This window comes from Mesoplodon bidens (assembly GCF_964165515.1).
Source record: "Mesoplodon bidens genome assembly, chromosome: X".
NCBI classification, from domain to species: Eukaryota; Metazoa; Chordata; class Mammalia; order Artiodactyla; family Ziphiidae; genus Mesoplodon; species Mesoplodon bidens.
The window spans coordinates 122,216,843-122,233,712 of NC_138163.1; the positions used below are offsets into that span (position 1 = coordinate 122,216,843).

The 16,870-nt window shown below is 37.8% G+C and overlaps 1 protein-coding gene across 1 annotated transcript in view; it reads right to left on the reverse strand.

Moving 5' to 3' along the window:
* Window positions 1-436: 436 nt before the first annotated feature.
* The window catches only part of LOC308608946 (transcription elongation factor, mitochondrial-like), a 30,791-nt gene continuing 14,357 nt past the window's right edge, over window positions 437-16,870 (reverse strand). Inside the window, 3 exon segments of the mRNA XM_081222317.1 lie at window positions 437-485; window positions 3,018-3,114; window positions 13,282-13,356. The gene's annotated coding sequence lies outside the window, so the exon portion shown is untranslated.

Genomic DNA, 16,870 nt, shown 5'->3' on the forward strand with positions numbered 1-16,870 from the left:
CCTTATTTCCAATTACCTAAACTTGGGTCTTTATTCTTTCTATTCTGTATAGTAATAACTGGCTTCCTGCGATTCATGTCCCACAGGCTTCAATAGTTACCTTTCCAGAATACAAATCTAATGATGAAAAAAAAAACCCTTGCTAAAACTCTTCAATGGCTGTCAATTGCCTGCAGAATAAACATCAAATGCTTAAAGACTTCTCATAGCTTGGCCTTAGACTTCCTTTTCTGACTCAACTGCTATTATTCTTCCAAAGACACAGGCTCAAAACCTGCTGAGTTACTACAAGTCTCAGACATATCATGGTCTTTCATGAGTCAATAATATTAAGAAAAATTATCCAAAATTTGGGAATAAGATTACTTATCAAATAATAAAAAGACTATTCTGTGTTGTACTGGGGAATGTTAAATAAGTACAACTAAGTTACCTGATGCAAAGCAATGCTGTCCAATGGAGCCACATATGCAGTTTTAAATTTTCTAGTAGCCAAATTAAAAAAAGAAGTTAAAAAGAAACTAGAGAAATTGATGTTAATAATGCATATTATCTTACTCAGTATATCTAAAATATTATCCTTTCAATATGTAAGAAAAAAGAGTACAAAAATCATTTTCCTTTAATATTTGCATCCACACTGATAAAACTAGTTTATTTTTTCGAAGAATTGATTTGACCTTAAAGTTAAAGCATGTCAATTTCAAAACCACATATGTCCAAGTTAAGCAAATGCACTTATTTGTGTCAACTTAATATTTTTAACATTAAATCCAAAGGGGTAGTGTGAGATTTGAGAAGCAATTCTACATTTATCAACGTAAATGAGGCAAAAAAAAAAGTAAATGAGGCATACTTCAAATTTTTCTTCCAGTATTTACAGTCAATTTACATAATACTATTAAAATTAAAATCTTCTACACATTGATTTATGATAGAAAGATGTATAAAATCACTATTATTGCTTTGAATCATTGAAAAATTTCAATTCTAACATCAATTCTTATACCTGTCTAGCTAAATCACAAGCTTCTCCTTGGACTTTCAAATTTATCTTGTTCACATGCAGTGTGAAATCCGTGAGAAAACATGTAAGACACATTGCCTTTTTTTTTTAATTAGTGAATATTTGGCAAGCACTACTTTTTTGTTTTGTTTTGTTTTTTGGTTTTTTTTTGCGATACGCGGGCCTCTCACTGTGGTGGCCTCTCCCGTTGCGGAGCACAGGCTCCGGACGCGCAGGCTCAGCGGCCATGGCTCACGGGCCCAGCCGCTCCACGGCATGTGGGATCTTCCTGGACCGGGGCACAAACCCGTGTCCCCTGCATCGGCAGGCGGACTCTCAACCGCTGCATCACCAGGGAAGCCCAAGCATTACTTTTGTTTCAAGAAAATCTTGAATTGGAGTTAACAGCACAGTAAAACTCTTTGTGGCTCAACCAAGGAGCATTGGCAATGAATACAAGATCATTAAATTTATTTTCTACTTCTTTCAACATTTCCATAAACTGGTGATGAGTCATAGCATTTGCATGTATATGCTGAACAGTTTTAACAACTGTATCCATGACGCTTTTCATAGAGTCTGTTTCAGAGAACTGGGAACAAATATTTTCAGTGTGTATCATACAGTGATATGAAGTCACCAGAAAAACATCAGTCTCTTGTTTTTAAAATTCCAACAGATCCAGAATTTTGACCTAACAGCTGGAGCGCCATCCGTTATGATATATTTTTTCATATCTAACTGAATTTCTTCTTTGACAGATATAGAAGATTCAAAAATATCTATGCCATAGTTTTTTAGGCTATGAATTGGCTTTTTCTTTTTTTTTTGCAAATATGGCAGTACTTTGAGACAAAACATACCAAAAGTATTAATTAGACAGTGTCTTGTATCACATGAATCATCTAAAACTAAAGAAAAGTACTTGCAATTTTTCCAATTTTTAAATCAATTAATCTTGGTTACTGTTAGAAAGGTCTTGTAATCTACATGCAGTTATTTTGCAGTTTAACTGAAGATCTTTTTGTTTTCTAAAATATCATTTTTAGTCTTTCCTTTATATTTTTAAAACAGAATTTCCATAACAGAAATAATTTCTTTTACTATCACCATCTAAAACAGTTTTCTATTATGTGCAAGAATGCAACTCATTATAAAGATGGCCAACATTAAAAAAAAAAAAGAAGTTACAAGTTCAGAGGCTGTTATCATTTTTTTAAGCAATTTTCACTGGACATTCATTTTGAATGCTGGCAACTAATTATATTGACTTCTTTTTTTGGACTGTTAAACTCACTCTGTACTTACTGAAAATGTCCCTTAATATTATCCACTTTACTATCTTTAAACAATTTTTACACAACAGCTTTTAAATTTTGCAAATTACATGAAATTTACAACATGCTTTCTTCCAATCTCTCTGGTTTTTTTTCCTCTTCTGATATAGTGCTAATATCCACATCTCCACTCAATTCTGCCTCAGTAGTATGCCTTTGTTTTGTTTTGTTTTGGTTTGCAGTACGCGGGGACTCTCAACCACTGCGCCACCAGCGAAGCCCTATGCCTTTGTTTTAAATTTAAAAATTAGTCCATACTTATTTTTTATTAAAAAATAGCTTAATTATATTATCATTTAAAGCATAAGAAGTATTTCAATTTAGTTACCAATTATGATTCACAAAGGTATCACTGTAAATGGTGCTGATTGCATAAAATGTTCAGATAAACACATTTCAGTGTTACGTTAATGCATATAAAAATAATTTGGGGCCTCCCTGGTGGCGCAGTGGTTGAGAGTCCGCCTGCGGATGCAGGGGATACGGGTTCGTGCCCCGGTCTGGGAGGATCCCATATGCCGCGGAGCGGCTGGGCCCGTGAGCCATGGCCGCTGGGCCTGCGCGTCCGGAGCCTGTGCTCCGCAACGGGAGAGGCCACGACAGTGAGAGGCCCGCATACCGCAAAAAGAAAAAAAAAATAATAATTTGAATTGATTCTACCCATTGACACTTACTAGAGAGATGATGAGTTTACGTGTAATACTGGAGACAACTCTTGAAATACAGTACAGCAATATCCATGAGATGAAACAGTTAAAGTGAAATGTAGTCCTATGGAAACAATAAAGTTGAATTTAATGGAAAAATATTTTACACTGCTTCAGTTTCACATTTAAATTAAAATTGAGTAAAATTTTAAAAAACTAAAACTTCAGTTCCTTAGTCTATCACACTAGCCTGTCAGGTGCTCAGTAGCCATGTGTGGTTAGTGGCTACATTATTGGATAGTGTAGCTCTAGAGAAATGTAACTTTAACTTATTAATTACTATTGATTAGGGTCCAGACTCTATGAAGTTACATATTTACATGTTAACTTGCAGAAGAGATGGATAAGTTGGGAATGAACTATATATATTTTTGGTCCAGTAGAATTGCAAATGATTTCTGCCCGGTAAAAATGATAACACTAATGGTTGCATTTCTACCTAACTTTGTAGCTTAGTCAGTAATTTTATTTCAACATTCTCTCTTTCCATATAGTGCTACCCTTTAATTTGATATCCTAGGAGAATATTTGATGATGTAGAAAGATAATCACAAAGTATTGTTAAATGAGAAAAAAGTAGGTCACAAAAGAAAACACAGATCAGACCTATTTTCATATATTTTTAAGTATATATGTTCTAGAAAAATAGAAAGGATATAAACAAAGATGTTTACCTATGGGTGGAATTGTACATGATTTTAAAATATTTTTCTTGGACTTCCCTGGCAGTCCAGTGGTTAAGACTGCGCACTTCCACTGCAGGGGGTGCGGTTGGATCCCTGGTGGGGAACTAAGATCTCACATGCCACGTGGTGTGGCCAAAATAATAATAATAATAATAATAATTAAATATTTTTCTTTCTTTGACTGTCTTCCTTGTTAAAACTACAGTTTATACTAACAAAAATCTCATTAAAGTATTTTATAATTTTAACTCAGGTTAACTGCAGGAGGCCTTTTTTCACCCCAGTTTAGCAACACTGGTAATCCTAGGTACTTGTCAGCTAATTCAAGTACTACTTTTAAAAAATGATGATGATAGTGATGACACTGAGACTGTACAGTTCTCTACCTGTCTTTTCTATAACTATGCTAGGTTCTTTCGGCTGCTGAGATGCTGTGCTTTTTTTGCCCTTCCCTCTGAATACTATTTTGATGTGCCTAAATTGTGAATAATTTGACAATGCCTTATAAATACAACAACAACAACAAACCCAGTGCACATTTATATCAGTGCCTGCCTCTCCCCCCAGGATTTATAATTCGTTGTTTATGTTTCTCTCTTTCCATCTAGCCTGTGAGCCCTTGAAGCAGGGGCTGTGGTTTATTAACCTCAGTGGCTCAATGCCTAGGAGAATTCGTGGCACATAACAGGAGAGTGGGTATGATATAAATCTGTGAGGAATGAATGAAAGAATGGGAATCCTCATGTATTCATCTATTCATGTGTGTACACACTCAGGCCCTATTTGCTAACCTAGGCATGAGGAATATAGCCATGAACGTCTGTAAGTTTGGAATATAAGAGGACCATGACTTAATTGCTTGAATATGATTAAATAGTATATTTAAAAGCAGAAATTAAGAGATATGGAACCAAGAAGGCAACATAGACCTGACTAGTTTTATATAGTGGAATGTTCATCCTAACTAGGAAACAATTGCATTGCTGTCAAAGAGAGAAGCAGTGTCCTTAATAGACTTCTTTCTCAGCAGACACCCGATCCTAACTCCATTTGAAAAGCTTAAAATAAAAAGACTGCTCTTTGCTTTTTTTCTTTCTCCAAATCTCATGATTTGGGATCAGAATCACCAGTTGGCAAACCTACACACAGTTTGTAGCATTCTGTTTTAAGCACAGACTCTGTTGAACTACAAATAGAATTGAATGTTTTCATCACAACTGGATTTCCACCTTTTTATGCCAGCTGTGGAGCCCACTCACTGGGTAATCAGTCACTGGAGCTCACCTTCTGTCTGTATTCCAATGGCATTAAGGCAGGTATTTCCACAGAGAAAAATGTAACTCTGAAGTAGGGTCCCTTGACTGCTATTGTTACGGTGGTCTTAAATCCATGTAGCAACAGTTACTAAAGAAAGAAGATGAGAGCCTCCCTGGTGGCGCAGTGGTTGAGAGTCCGCCTGCCGATGCAGGGGACGCGGGTTCGTGCCCCAGTCCGGGAAGATCCCACATACCGCGGAGCGGCTGGGCCCATGAGCCATGGCCACTGAGCCTGCGCGTCCAGAGCCTGTGCTCCGCAATGGGAGAGGCCACAACAGTGAGAGGCCTGCGTACCGAAAAAAAAAAAAAAAGAAAGAAGATGAGACAGACACCCCACAGATTACTTATTAATGAAACAATCTGGTAGGCAAGACTTTAGCCAAATGATACAACTTTTCATCACTGTTAATGGGACAAACTGACATCATGTGCCTTGTGATATAATGCCATGGTGTCTGGGCTATCCATTGCTGTCTGATAAACTACCTCAGAAGTTAGTTGCTTAAAATAACAATTGAAGGAGACCTTAAAATTGAATACAGGGGACCTCCCTGGTTGCACAGTGGTTAAGAATCCGCCTACCAATGCAGGGGACACGGCTTCAAGCCCTGGTCCGGGAAAATCCCACGTGCCGCTGAGCAACTAAGCCCATGAGCCACAACTACTGAAGCCTGCATGCCTAGAGCCCGTGCTCCGCAACAAGAGAAGCCACCGCAATGAGAAGCTCGCGCACCACAACGAAGAGTAGCCCCGGCTCGCTGCAACTAGAGAAAGCCGGCACACAGCAACGAAGACCCAATGCAGCCAAAAATAAATTAAATAAATTTATATAAAAATTGAATACAAACAGAAACAAATGAACTACGGCTTTTTTCAAATAAATAACATAATAACATTGCGGAGGGAGTATTAATCCAAGTAACTTTGATGCACAAAATTTGCACCACATGCCCTCAGGCTAAAGAGAAAAAGAACTCTAAACAAATATTGAACTCTCTAGTAAGAAAGCTTTTTTTTGGATAGGCAAAAGTTCACAATTCTGAAACTACTTTCTATGCATTCTAGGATTAGGCCAATAAGTAAATATATTCTGTATAATGGGATCCAGGTTTTCCTGTTTTGGAGAAGGTAGTCACAATTATGGAAAGAGGAAGGAGTAGATTGAACACGGCTGTGTTGGAATGGAACTAGAGGTATCAGTCAGATAGATAGATAGATAGGTACATAGATAGATACATAGATAGCTTGATATGGAAATGGATATAGATATGTGTGACTATGTATATGTATTCACTACATATATACATCTATTTCCCAGCTCTGTCTGAGAGGGTCTAGAAGTAATGACACCCCAGGAACAATGAACATATCCAGGACACAGATCATAGTTCCCTAATAACATTCTCCACTAAAAGGAACCAGGGATCCTTGGGGAAATGACTGGAGCAAGGAAAATACAAACTGAACCTAGATCATCTTGTGCTAAAAAATAAAGGAGAGCTCAAGAAATGATGGGGGCATGTTAAAAGGTCACAGAAGCCAGCTTGAAGAACTCCTTCTGGCTAACTCTGGAAAAATTTGAGCATAAAAGTAAATAATAACATTAAGGGTTATAATTTATTGAATAAAGTAAGAATCCATGAGTCCACACTTAACTGAATGAACAAACAAACAAGTAAATAAATAAGAAGAGAAAGATTTTTCTTACAGTAGAAAGCCAAATAATAAATGTAGAAGGAATGATGGAAATATCAATATAAAAATCACCATTTGGCCACTATCGTAATAATAGTCGATTCAGACAAGAATCATCAAGGTGTGCTAAAACCAGTAGGTGAAATTTGAAGTAGTAACAGGATAGTTACAGTCTCAAAGCATCTCTCCAGAAGAAATTTGTTAACTACAAAGAGGAAAGCAGTAACTTTATAGTTACTGGCAGATGCTAGCTTAACCCAACAATCAAAATTAACATTCTCAGTAACAGGTCTGACAGGAAGTGCCTCTTGGTAGGATGCCCTGAGAAGAACTCAGAATCACTTCTGCGGGATTCTTGCCCCAAATGCATGATCTGAATCTAATCATGAGCAACAGCAGACAAACTGCAAGTGAGGGACAATCTACAAAATAACTGACCTGCACTCTTTAAAAAATGTCAGTGTTACGAAATAAAGAGAAGACTCAGGAAATCTTCCAGATTAAAGGAGACTAAACAGACATGATAACTGAAAACAGCATGTTATCTTGGAATTTTCTGGGTTTGTTTTGTTTTTTTGCTATAAAAACAAGTCATTGAGGGCTTCCCTGGTGGCTCAGTGGTTAAGAATCCGCCTGCCAATGCAAGGGACACTGGTTCGAGCCCTGGTTCGGGAAGATCCCACATGCCACGGAGCAACTAAGCCCGTGCGCAACTACTGAGCCTGTGCTCTAGAGCCCGCGAGCCACAACCACTGAGCCCGAGTGCCACAACTACTGAAGCCCGTGTGCCTAGAACCTGTGCTCCGTAAGAAGAGAAGCCACCGCGATGAGAAGCCCGTGCACCACAATGAAGAATAGCCCCCACTCGCAGCAACCAGAGAAAGCCTGCGTGCTGCAACAAAGACCCAAAACAGCCAAAAATAAATAAATAAAATAAATAAATTTATTTTAAAAAATCATTGAGATAATTGGTTAAACCTTAATCAGGTATATAGATCAGGCTATAGTATTGTATCAATGTTAATTAACTTTTCTATAATTCTATATGATTACATAAGATAATTTATTTTTAGGAAATACTGATATATTTAAGGGTAAAGGAGCATCATACAGCTACTTACTCTTATATAGTTCAGAAAACAACTAGGGAGAAAAATACAGATAGTGATAGATGACAGATAGACAGAAATTGAGAGAAGAATAAAGCAAATATAGTAAAGCATTTGGGGGCTCAATAGCTGGGAACTCATTGTACTATTCCTGCAACTTTTCTGTAAATCTGATATTATGTCAGTAAATAATTTTTAAATACGTTATTATCTCTTGTTGTAAGTTGACTGGGCTCAGCTGAGCAGTTCTTTCTTAGGGTCTCATATGGAAGAGTCATTGCATGATCTTCGATTGGATCCTGGGAGAAAAATAGCTGTAAAAGTGACAGCTGGGGGATAGTTGGGGAAATGTGAATGTGGACTGTACACTAGATAACATTGTTGCATTAATGTTAACTTTCTTGGATGTGATAATATTGTGACTTTGGAGGAGAATATCCTTATTCTCAAGAGGTATAGGCTAAAGTACTATGTTTCAGGATATGGTATCAGAATGTCTGCAACTTATTTTCAAATGGTTCAGCAAAAGTAAGAAGAATAAACTTAGGGGGGAGGGACAAATTAGGAGGATGGGATTAACAGATACATACTGCTATACATAAAATAGATAAGCAACAAGGATCTACTGTATAGTACAGGGAATTATATCCAATATCTTGTAATAACCTATAATGGGATATAATCTGAAAAAAAAAACAAACCCAAATCACTGTGCTGTGCACCTGAGATTAACACAATATTATAAATCAACTATAATTCAATTTAAAAAAGAGTAAACTTAAATATGTGTGTGTGTGTTTGTGTTTGGACAGAGAAACAAATGTGGTAAAATAATTGCCAATCTTGGTGAATGGTACAGAGCATTTATTGTACTATTCTTTCAACTTTTCTGTAGTTTCGAAATTTTCCAAAATAAAGAGTATTTTATAAAAATAAAAGAAGAGCATTTCTTGAAAACATCTGCCCCCTCTAATACTATACTTATTTATATGATCCACATGCACATCATAGAATCTCAGAATTTGAGAGTCCTTGGAGTTCATCCAGTCCAATGTTTATCAAACTATGGGTTTCAACTCAATCCTTAGCCACAAATAGCAGATCACTGGCCAGCATTTCTTTGAATGGAATAGAATGGCATAGAACAAGAAATACCAGTGGGCCCAATCACTTATTAAGAGAAGTCTGTCTGGGGAAACCTATGTTTGAATTGCGCATATGTGTATGCATGCACGCTTGTGATGAATTCCAATGAAAAAAAAAATTTGTTTCTTACCATGGGTTGTGCTCAAAAACGTTCAAAAGATTCAGCTGCTCAGGATCTCTGGATGATATTTGTTCAATTCAAGGCTGGGCATTCTGTTCTTTACCAGGCATTTTGAATACTTCTTTTTTTTTGTATTATTATTATTATTTTACTGTTATTGCTATTATTGTTCAAATACCCAAAATTTCAGAGATGTAATTAAAAGAGACAGTATAACACATGAGTGGACTGGCACAAGAATTAAAAAATTATATGCTCAAGAAGTAGATACTAGGGCTTCCCTGGTGGTGCAGTGGTTAAGGATCTGCCTGCCAGTGCAGGGGACACAGGTTCAATCCCTGGTCCGGGAAGATCCCACATGCCGCAGAGCAACTAAGCCCGTGAGCCACAACTACTGAGCCTGCGCTCTAGAGCCCATGAGCCACAACTACTGAAGCCTGCGCGCCTAAAGCCCGTGCTCTGCAACAAGAGAAGCCACCGCAATGAGAAACCCGTGTACCGCAACAAAGAGTAGCCCCTGCTCACCGCAACTAGAGAAAGCTAGTTGAATGAATTCAGTAAAAATTTTGCCATATTTAGTTAATTATTAGGTTTAAAAATATTTTAGGGGGCTTCCCTGGTGGCGCAGTGGTTGAGAGTCCGCCTGCCGATGCAGGGGACACGGGTTCGTGCCCCGGGCTGGGAAGATCCCACATGCCGCGGAGCAGCTGGGCCCGTGAGCCATGGCCGCTGAGCCTGCGTGTCCAGAGCCTGTGCTCCGCAACGGGAGAGGCCACAACAGTGAGAGGCCCGCATGCCACAGACACAAAAAAATAATAAATAAATAAATAAATAAATAAATAAACAGTGAGCGCCTACTATGGGAAAAAAAATATTTTAGAGCCTTACTCCAGAATGCATATTATTTTAAAAGTCAAATTAGGGAATTCCCTGGCGGTCCAGTGGTTAGGACTCTGCACTTTCACTGCTGAGGGCCCTGATCCGGGAACTAAGATCCCAGGAACACCGAGCAGAAGGCAGAGATGGTTTAAAAGCAAGCTCCCTTTTCCAAGTCTGCTTTTAAAAGCCCAAGCTCCCTGAGGGATATGTGCTGAGTAGAGAGAGGCCAACTGCATAGACTCCATCAATGTTTTCTTTTTTAATTAATTTTATTTGAACTCATCTTACATATTTCACATAAAAGATTCCTCACCTTTAAAATGAAGAGAGTGTATTAACCTAGGCATTCTCAACCTGGGGTTTAGTAGATCAGTGAACTTCAAAGAAAAAAAATTTCCTCTTCACTTTCAGTGATCTCTAACAAAAGTTAAATGTTTCCTTCAACGGCAAATATAAGTATCAAAGCACATTTGTGTTAGAAGGACCTGTGACTTGTCACCAATGGAAATCACAAATGTTTTCCTATCACATGACAGTTGTCACAGATGCCTTGAAATATCATTTACACTCATTGCCACTTCAAAATCATGGGTAGTTATTAGACTGCTGCTAGATCTTGTTATTTAATAGATTAAATAAAGAAGTACATCTATCACACATTTATAATATTTAATACTTTGATAATCACATTTTCAATGTAGTTGGCTTCCTTTGTATTCCTATGTATGAAGTTTTATGCATTCAGAAACATTATTCTGAGAAGGCAGATTGAAAGGGCCCCTGGGTCAAAAAAACATGTAGAGCCCCTGGACTGAATGCTCTCTGGCTTTCAACGTGCACATTGGTACATACCCAAAATCTCTACCTGTTCCTCTTGGAAAGTGACTCACCACTTAGATAATCATCTCTGTGACAAGGTTACAGTGATATTTTGATCATTCCATATATGACCTGAAGTACAACCTCAGGCCGAAACATCTGCAGGCTGAAACTTTTAAACTTAACCTTCCAGACAAACCCTTATATTAAAATTATTCTCTAGGATTTTCACGGCAAAATGTAGGAAAACAGCACCAGAAACTGAACCAGAAAACACACGTCTTACTCCCACTTCTGCTATCTGATCCTGGGAAAGTCATTTAACTTCTCTGAACCTCATCTATAAACACATTTAGATGAGCTTTAAAATCTATAAGTTCCCAGCAGGGGGCGGGGAGAGGTGGAGGGATGAATTAGGAGATTGGAACTGACATATACACACTACTATATATAAAATAGATAACTAATAAGAACCTACTGTGTAGCACAGGGAGTTCTTCTCAATACACTGTAATGACCCATATGGGAAAAGAATCTAAAAAAAGAGTGGATATATGTATACGTATAACTGATTCACTTTGCTGTACATCAGAAACTAACACAACATTGTAAATCAAGTATACTCCAATAAAAATTAATTAAAAAAATAAAATCTATAAGTTCCCTTTACTATATGTATAGAATTAGTAAAATTCTATACTTCTGAAATTTTCTGCCTTTCTGCTGGGTATGTTCTTTGGGATTTAGTTATTAGTATTCTATCTTTAATTAGTTCATTCACTTATCAAGTATTGAGGTGGGAATAACTAAGCAACTAAGCTAGAGAATTCTGGGAAAATTTTCTAATAAGTCATATTTAAGCTGGGCTTCAAAGGCTGAGTAGGAGTCTGTGAAGAGAGGACTAGGACATTCCAGGCAGAGAGGATATTGCTAATGCCCAGTGTGCTCAGGGCACAGAGCACACTGAGGGGCTTGATAGGAGTTCAAAGGAGACCAGATTTGTACTGAGTCTGGGCTCCTTGCCTTATAAGAAATGGGAAGAAAGTATATAAACATTAGGTGAAGTGACATGGCCAGGTATGCGTTTTGGAAAACAGCCCTGAGAAGAATGTGAAGCATGGGAGAAACTGAAATCACAGCGATCAGTTAGAAAGGAGGATACTGCAACATTTGAGGTAAGAGTTCATGGAGACCCGAAACACGGCACTGGCACAGAGAAACGAACGCAAAGAAGGAAGTAGCAGATCTTTATGAGAAACTGGGTGTGGTGACGAAAGAATCAAGGGTAACCCTAGTTTCTAGTGAGGACAACCATGTGAAGGGTGATGTTGAAAGGTGCAGTTCTTTTTTTTTTTAAATTTATTTCATTTAAGTACAGTTGATTTACAAGTTTGTGTTAATTTCTGCTGTACGGCAAAGTGATTCAGTTATACATATATGTACATTCTTTTTCATATTCTTTTCCATTATGGTTTATCACAGGAGGTATTTTTTTAAAATTTTTATTGGAGTATAGTTGATTTAAAATGTTGTGTTAGTTTCAGGTGTACAGCAAAGTGAATCTGTTATACATATACATATATTCACTCTTTTTAAGATTCTTTTCCCATATAGGCCATTACAGAGTATTGAGTAGAGTTCCCTGTGCTATACAATAGGTCCTTATTAGTTATCTATTTTATATATAGTAGTGTGTGTATGTCATTCCCAATCTCCCACTTTGTTCCTCCCCCACAAAAGGTGCAGTTCTTAACTAGAATAGGAAACACAAGAGGAAGAAAAGGCTCTCTGGGGAAGAAAGCTTAGCTTTGAAATGTTGAGTTTGAGGAGGCTGTTTGACCTCCAGAGAGAAATTCTGGCCAGCCCTTGGAAGCATGGGCATGGAATTCTTGGGAAAGGTACACCTGGAGATATAGAATTATAAACATCACATGAGGTAGCTGAAGCCCTTTTTTCAGCTTCCCCATCACCACCAGCAGCACCACCATCTATCTGCCTGGTCTTTCTGCAGGGAGAAAGACCTTTCCAAGCCCCTCCAATCCTGACCCCTGAGCTTGCTATTAAGGCTTAAAACAATTGCTTCCTCCTCACTCCTACCTTTCCAATTCACCTTTCTTACTCTATAACACATCTCTCTATTAGTTAGAGTACAGGCAAAGTTGCTGTAGCAAAGGAACCTCAAAGTGCAATAGCTTATATATGATAGGAGTTTCTTTCTTATATAACAGTCCAGGGCCTGCAGGGCAGCTCTGTTCCATGACATACAGGAACCTAAGCTGGTGGGCAGCTCTGCCACTCTCAGCATCCCTCTTAGCACTGAAGCGATTGTTCCAATCATCACCATTTCCTAATTGGTGGGGAAAAAAATTCATGGCAAGCAGCTTCATCTTTATGGAGGTAATACACATTGCTTCTGCTCATATTCCTTTGGCCCAAACTTGGTCACACGACCACACCTACCTTTGAGGGAGATTGGAAATGTAGCATCTTGCTGGGCAGTTGTGTGGTAAGCTCACACTCAGAGAGGCTCCTTTACTGAAGTGCAGAAAGGGAAAATGGACACCGGGAACAATTAGCAAACTGTGACACTTCTAAACCCCTGGCTGTCTAAATATCCATGAACACCCTTATTTCCAAGACTAAACTACATTCATCCCTCCCCTCGGGAGATAATCTACAGTACGATCCATTTACTGAGTACAAAATAAAGTCTAATATCTCTGGGTAATGGGTAATCCTCTCCATCAAGTCTAGCTCCAGCAATCTGTATAATAACAGAACGTTACTCCCCCACCACTACTCAACTTTCAGTATGTAATGTGAAGCAGAAACAGGATATCTACAGTGAAAACTCCCATTTGGAAAAGAGAAGAAAGGAAAGCACTTAGCAGTCACTGGTGCATAGCAAAAATGAACCATGTTGGACAAGAAGTGCAGATTCCCTCCTCCCGAGTGAAGGAAGTTCTCGTGTCGGGACTTGGATCTGCTCTCTGGGAGGAATGCTCTGTACCTGGCCCTCTCTGGACTTTGTCTTTGTCTTTGTCCACTATTCTCCATGATCATACCTGAAATGGGATGTAGAGAGATTAATATAGCTATATCAGCTTTCTTTTAGTTAACAATTGTGGGGTAAATGTCATTTCTTTTCTTTCTATCTTTTAAAATTCTCATGTATTTATTTATTTATTTGGCTGTGTCAGGTCTTAGTTGCAGCACGTGGGATCTTCGTTGCAGCATAGCGGGCTCTTCCTTGTGGTGCGCAGGCTCCAGAGCGTGCAGGCTCAGTAGTTGCAGTGCATGGGCTCTCTAGTAGAGGCTCTCTTAGTTCCCCAACCAGGGATCGAACCTGCATCCCCTGCATTGGAAGGCGGATTCTTAACCACTGGACTACCAGGGAAGTCCCACTCTTATGTTTTAAATGTATCTCTTTAAACAACAGATAGTTGGGTTTTGTTTGTTTGTTTTCCATCTCACAATCTTTGTTTTTTCACTGGAAAATTGAATAAATCAAAGACAAATATCATATGATATCACTTATATGTGGAATCTAAAAAAGTGATACAAATGAACTTATTTACAAAACAGAATCAGACTCACAAACTTAGAAAACAAAATTATGACTAACAAGGGGGAAAGGTGGGGGGAGGGATAAATTAGGGGGTTGGGATTAACATATACACATTACTATACATAAGATACATAATCAACAAGGACCTGCTGTATAGCACAGGGAACTCTACTCAATACTCTGTAATAACCGATATGGGAAAGGAATCTGAAAATGAATAGATATATGTAAAAAAAAAAAAGAAAGTTGAGTTCACTTATATTCAATGTAATTACTGATATATTTTTGTTTAAATCTACTGTCTTATTACATACGTCTTTTTTCCCATCTGCTCTGTGTTCCTTTTTCATTTTTCCCTTGCCTTCTTTTGGATTAATCATTTTTATCATTCATTTAAAAAAATCTCTTTTAGTTTAGAAATCATGTACTCTTCTTCTATTCTTTTGGTAATTATCCTAGAATTGCAGCATGTACCTTTATTTATCTAATGTTAATTGGTATCTTTCCTCTCCTCTAAATGTAAGAAATTTAGAACATTTACCTCCACTTAACCCCCTCCCAAACCCTTATGGTATTATTGTCATGCATTTTAAATATCTATCCATCTATCTATCCGCACAGGACATTATAATAATTGTTCCACATAGTCAATGTTCATTTCGATTTACCCAGTGGAATCCCTTTGTGTCTGTTTTGTTGTTTATTTTTCCTAGCGGTTCTTGCTCATGGTTTTCTGTCTCCTATTAAGGCTTAGTTATCTTTGATTGTGTACAAATTAGTTGTAGAAATAATTTGATACCCAGGTTGATGTATCTTCCTCTAGAGAGGATGTTCATTTGCTTTTTCCAGTTTGCCTTAATTCAAGATTTGAGATTCTTTAAGCAAGCCACTTCCAATTCACCCTTACTTCTAGGGGTGTGTGTGTATGATGGGGAACGTTTTACCAGATCTCCACCTTGGCAGGTCCTGATCCAACTTTTGTCCCCCTAGTCCCATGAGATTGTTACAAAGACAGCTCACCCTCTCAATTGTCTCTTCAAAATCAGTTCATGACCCTGAGGGAAAGAAGTTTAAAATTAGGCAGCCTCATCCCTCTGAATTTCTATTCTCTTCTGGATCTCATCCCAGTAATTTATCAGTATTTTCTTAGCTTTCTGATGTTTAAAAAAATATGTTTAATAAATTATGTTCAGCAAGAAGGTTGATCTGAATTAGCTAGTGTGCCATTACTGAAACTGGATGTGTTGCTTCTCTACAGCTCCTAGAACAATGTTTCTCAAGATGGGGGTCCATGGACTATGTGCATCAGAATTACATTACGTTTGTTAAAAACTGAGATTCCAACGCTGCCATCTCTGACGTCATTCAGAACCTATGACACTAAAACCTAGATATCTGCTCTTTTGATAGGTTCTCAGACTATAATTATGAAGACGTAAGTTTAAGAAATTTTGCCCCAGAGCTTAGCCCAGCACTCTTAGTAATAGGCATTCAATGAATTGATTTGATTCTTGTTTAAAGGTCAGTTAGGGAGAACAGTTCTCAGAGCTTTCTGAGATGCTCTTCCTAGGTTATAATCCTCAAACAAATTTGGCTCGAATAAAATTTCCCATTTCTTAAATTAATGAATGAATGAATGGCAGGTAAGGCAGAAGAAAGCTGAATACATGTCTCAGTCAGAATTTGGTCAATGTTCAAATCTCCTTTTGAAAAAATCCGCCTTAAGACAAGAGGATCCTAAAGAAAAATTCTCAAGAACCCAGCCCCTATCTGGAGCTAAAGTCTAATCCTGTCACATTCACCTGTCTCATTTTGATCATTTTGAGTAGGATTCATTTTGATCATTCATGGATGACAGGTACTTCAATGTGACTCTTAAGTCACTAATGAAAGGTATGAGAAAGAATTTACCTAAAGATATCTTGACCCCAAATCCACTGGTAAATCCAATTAAGAACTAGCCTCAAAAAAATAGTCTGTGAAAAAAAAAAAAGTCTGTGAAGCCCCATCTTTTATGAAATGATGGCAATGATAAATAGTAAGTTTTTTCCCCCAGTATTATTATTTGGCAAAATAAGAAGTTAACACCATGTTAGCTTTCAATATTATTTTGAAAGTTTACTGGTCCAAGAAATCTGTAGATTTTGGAATCACTGACTTAGAATTTCTCAAACCACTCCAGGCTCCAGTATTCAAGAAAGCTCTCAGCCTGAATGCTAAAGTCTCTGCAAATAGCAGGCTAATCTGCATTCCACACTGTCAGGAACATGATTGATTATCTGTTTGGGTTAGCCAGCAGAATCTATGTTCCCATGTTTCTGTGACAGTTACTTAAATTTCTTAGTTTTGGTCATACTTCTGGGTTACAATGCTTTCCCAAATGCTTGTTTTTGCTTTCTTGCAGGAAAACAAACAAACAAAAATAAAAAAACACAGCCAAACAGTCAGTGAGCAACACCTTTAGATTTCTCATTTCTGCAC